We start from the raw sequence: 5,086 nt of genomic DNA, 5'->3' as shown, positions 1-5,086 counted from the left end.
TCTTCTTCCTTCCTTCCTTCCTTCCTTCCTTCCTTCCTTCCTTCCTTCCTTCCTTCCTTTCTTTCTTTCTTTCTTTCTTTCTTTCTTTCTTTCTTTCTTTCTTTCTTTCTTTCTTTCTTTCTTTCTTATTCTTTTCTAATGAGTATGGATGCTTTGCCTGCATATCCGTCTGTATAGCATGCGAGTGCATGGGGCCCTTAGAGGCTAGTTGCTGTGATAAACACCATGAGGAAAAGCAATCGGGGGAGAAAAGGATTTATTTTATCTTACACCTGAGATGAGATGGCACAGAGGTTAAAGTTCAAACCCAGGTACTGTGTGAAAACTCAGTCTGGAGCTGGCATAGTGCACTTATCTATAACCCCAGCAGTCCCACAATCGAGGCAGGAGGAACATGTGTTTGAGGACAGACTGGGCTGCATAATGAGCTCCAGACATTCCTGGGGTATATAGCAAGATCCTGCCTCAAAGCCTTACAACAACCACCTCACTGTGGTACACTATAGAATGAACCTTTTCAACTAACTCAGTGGTGGTAACGGAAGTTCTCCTAAGCCATTTCATCGTTCAAATCGGAGGATGAGAAAATGGGAACCTGCAATTCGCTCACATTGTTCGACTGTCAGAAGGTCGGTGTAGACTCTATCCTCTTCGTTTCAAGACGTGAAAGACTTCCTGGGAAGGCTCTGACCAGCTTCCTCTGCTTTGAAAGACTGACCCTCAGGCTGCGCTTCCCATTGCTTCCACTAGAAGGCGCTCAGCGGAGGTAACAGCAGCGTTAGCTCCCCAGGCTGCTCCCCTTCGAAGCCTCAGCCCCCAGGGAGGTTAAGCACAGGCTGTGTCCCTCCCACAGCAGCTCTGTGTCCTTACACTTTCATCTTGACCTTCAGCTCTCAATGATGAGGTACAAGGACTACTACTGTGTGAAAAGATAATGGAAAATCCCAATAAATTCAACCCATAGGGAAAGGGTAAGACATAAAACAGCGTAAGGGAGGATAAGATCTTTGATTACAGCACTCCTAGGCACAGTTACCCCAACAAAGACTTTTTACAAAGACATCTGGGTCTTTTGGGACCAGTACCGAACGCTAACATACTAGCATTCATTTGTTGTTTGCTTTTTAAAAGGTACCTATTTAGTTAGCTATTGGTCAGTGCCCTGTAAACAGGAAAACTCTAAACAACAGTGGAGAACACAGCGGAGCAAAGGCCCTAGGCAGTCGTGTTTCTTTTATTCTCCCCAGGGGAATTAAACACTGTCTGGCTGCCCTTGTTTCTGTCACACTCCTTGGACTGTAGCTGATTGCTCTCCTGGACCTGTGTGTGCTTCAATACACCCGACTCCTGAAAAGAGTGTAAAACGTATTAACTAATTTTAAAAACTCAAAGGAAATCTAAACTAACTTGCTAAAGGCTTAATGACCTCAGCCTCTAAAGCAGAGCGCTGCAGGTAGCCCAAGCCCCACTGGTGGGGTTGTTTTCTTTCTAAAGTTCCAAGGCTTTTAAAGTTTCTGCTTGTTTTACTGGGGTGCCATCTTTTTAACCATGGTGTACACTTGAGAGCTTTTCCTTCTACTTTAATTCCTGACTTTCCTGCCTCCAACACCCAAGTGCAAGCTCATATGGAGATGAGGTATTTGGTTGTCACATCCCCCTTAACCTCCTTCAGTCCATGACAGTTCCTCAGCTGGTGAGTTTTACTTCTACTTAACTGGACTCCTGCAAAAATTGTAACTATGCAAATGCCTTAGTTTTTGGTTCCATTGGGCAGTGCTGGCTGATACCACATACAGGCAAAATAATCCCATTAGCTTTGAAGAGCATGCTCCTAACAGAAATAAGTGAGTTGAATTATTTTTCCTAGACACTGGATGGATTCCAACTTTAACTAACAGCAGCAGGCATTTGCAAAGACTCACTCCCTGCCACTCTAAACACTTTGCATGCAAAGGACCCCTAAGCCTCCACAGAACCTGATGAGATAGATGCCCCTATCATACCTGGAAAGTGGGCTGTTAAAAGATTAAAAATTGTACAAGGTCCCACTCAGCTTACAGGGCAAGACTCGAATGAAACAAAGAGAAAATTCTAAATCCTGGACTTAAATGTTAAGAGTTTCCATCAACTCAAAATCAACAGCTCCCATGGCTGATTAAAGTCCTCTCTCCCCATCTGAAGGACACAGCAGAGTTATCCACACCGCTGCTTGTCAGTATGCTTCTCTGTGCTGTGCTAAACAGGAAACGGCCATTGTCTGATCCTCACAGCAGTTCTGTCTGCAGAGAAGAAAACTGAGGCTCAGAAAATAACAAGTAGCAAAGGCTTGAGATCAAGAAAGCCTGCCCACACTCGTTCCATTATACAGGCTCTTGAAAAATATCAGCGCATGTTCTTAACCACAGTTTGTTCAGCTGAGTTTTGCCCTAATTATGTAAAACCAGAAGTTTTGCTATAATCATGAACATGATCTTTTAAAATATTTTTTTTATCTTATGTGTATGAGTGTTTGCCTACTTGTATGGATTTGCACCATACAAGTATGGTGTGCAGTACCCACAGAGGCCAGAAAGGGGTCCTCTGGAGCTGGGTTGTGAGCCACCATGTGGGTGCTAGGAACGGAACCCAGGCCTTCTGCCAGAGCAGCAAGTGCTCTTAATGATCATGCTGTCACTCCATCCCTTGAATGTGATTCTTATTCCACCTTGGAGGTTTCCCAGTAAAATACAACTTGACATGAAAGTGCCAAACCGGATTCCTCTCGCACAGACTGTTGCTTGGCTACTGAGTCTGAGCAATGGCGATTTATTGTTGGCTAATTATTTTTAAAGAATGGTATTTAAATGAGGGAACTCTGTTTGTCAGCATCGTTTCAAACCCTAATTTTTATGAAAATTGATATTAACAACGCTGGTATGTCCTTTTTAGGTAACAAAGGTAAAGACATAGTATCACTTTAACTTGAAGCACCAAATGCTTAAGTTGCTGGTTTAGGAGCCCTGTTCATTCTTACAGGGTAACTCTGAGTTTTCCAGGATGCCTGATGGAGAAGATGGGGTATCTGCCTATTTGTAGTTAGTGTGACTAATTCTTCTTACAAGCACCCATAGTATAGAAGGTAATATCAAAATGGAATACCTGTGGAGGAATACAGCATCACCTTGCATTCATCAAATAGTTATTCAGTAAGTTAATCAACTGCATGACAGAATCTCCTGTAATGAAAGTGTATAACTGGACTCCACTTCCTAGGGTTGTATAACCTAAATGGAAACAGACAGAAGTGTAGCTCAATTGGAATATTCTAATGATTTCTACAGCCAAAAACACAGAGAAAAAAAAAATGTGTGTATTTGTTCAACTGGGTTGCTTTTAAAAAGTAGACATGTTTAAAAAATTGAAATTAGTTCTATGAAATAAAACATACTTGTTTAAAGTAGAGGCAATGTTATCTTATTATGTATTTAAAAGAGAAATGCATATTTTCTACAGTTTTCCTGCTATGAAATTTCATTTCCTTCTCATCTCTGAGCCTTCGACAGTTACCAAATATGACCACAGTGGGGCACTGCTGAATCATTCTTATGGTCCTCAAACCCACAGCTGTACAAATGCTCGTGCTCCCTTCCTGGGGGAGAGATGAAGTGATTCCTCAGGCATTTGTGCAATGCATGTGAAGTGCAGTAAGGAATGGATTTGTTTAATTAGTCACAGCCCCCAGAAGCAAGCGCAGTGAGTTCCTGAATTCTCATCGGAAGCCAGGTTCCACTAGAAGACAGACAGATTGTCTGGTAAAGAAGCTACACCTTACCTATTTTCTTAAAATTTCTATGTCAGCCTTGAAGGAGCCAACAACCTGCAAAGCTGTGTGTTTTTTTTCTCTCTCTTTGCTCCAGGAGGAAGTGCAGGACTGTCCACTCAGAGATATGAGAAGGAAGCTGAGATATCTTTGGAGGATTGCAAAATCCCAGGGAGGATAAGGAAGCTGGCTGACAGAGAGATAAACATGGTCTCCTCCCATCCTGTTCCCATGTCCTCTGACTGCTAACATGCTGCACAGGCTCCCTGCCGGATCTGCAACAGATCTGTGATGTGGTGAGCAGTAGTTACTTGTATCTTTAAATAAAATGTGTCCCACATACACAGGGAAGAAACAGAACAAGATGTCAGTGGAGGAGATAAAAGCATGACCCCAGCTCCCTCTAGTCTCTACCATGACCAGATGCAGGGATCAGACAGCTAAGATGTTGGCATGCCCACTTACTGCAGATTTGGGTTCTGAGAGTTTATTGGCAGGACCAGGTTTGGAATTGAGATCCAAAGGGAAGTTAGAGTCCTGGAACAGTCAATAAAGCACACGTGTCCTTCGGGCTGAAATACAATACTGGAGGATAGAAGCAGCATCTCTACTGACCACTTCCTAACCACCACCTCCACTCACCTGTCACCAAGGTATGCTCTCAAAGCAGTGCTTTAAAGTGAGTATTTTACCATTTCCCAGACAGAGAATGGACTCTATAGCTGTGATGGTTTGTATATGCTTGGCCCAGGGAGTGGCACTATTTGGAGGTGTGGCCTTGTTGGAGTGGTGACTGTGGGGGTGGGCTTTAAGACCCTAGTCCTAGCTGCCTGGAAGCTACTTTTCTGCTAGCAACCTTCAGATGAAGATGTAGAACTTTCAGCTCTGCCTGCACCATGCCTGCCTGGATGCTGCCATGTTCCTGCCTTAATGATAACAGACTAAACCTCTGAACCTGTAACCCAGCTCCAATTAAATGTTGTCCTTATAAGAGTTGCCTTGGTCATAATGTCTCTTTCACAGTAAAACCACAACTAAGACAATAGCCAAGCATTGTGATGCATGCATGCAATTTCAGCACTTATAAGGCAGAGGCAGGGCAAGCCAGTGAACATCAGAGCTTTGCCCTTCACTCCGCTCTTGCTCCTATAGAGTGTCTTCAGTTCGTCAGATATCACACCCATAATTTTATTTGAACCACAGTAGGTGTCTTACCACATACTGTTACTATTCCTGTTTGAAGCTGAAGCACAAGTGAAGAAACTTGTCCAAGTCAGAAGTCGATGT

Source organism: Grammomys surdaster, unplaced genomic scaffold, assembly GCF_004785775.1.
Source record: "Grammomys surdaster isolate TR1022 unplaced genomic scaffold, NIH_TR_1.0 165, whole genome shotgun sequence".
Classification (NCBI taxonomy): Eukaryota; Metazoa; Chordata; class Mammalia; order Rodentia; family Muridae; genus Grammomys; species Grammomys surdaster.
The sequence above is the reverse complement of the archived record's forward strand: the minus strand, read 5'-3'. Positions refer to the sequence as shown.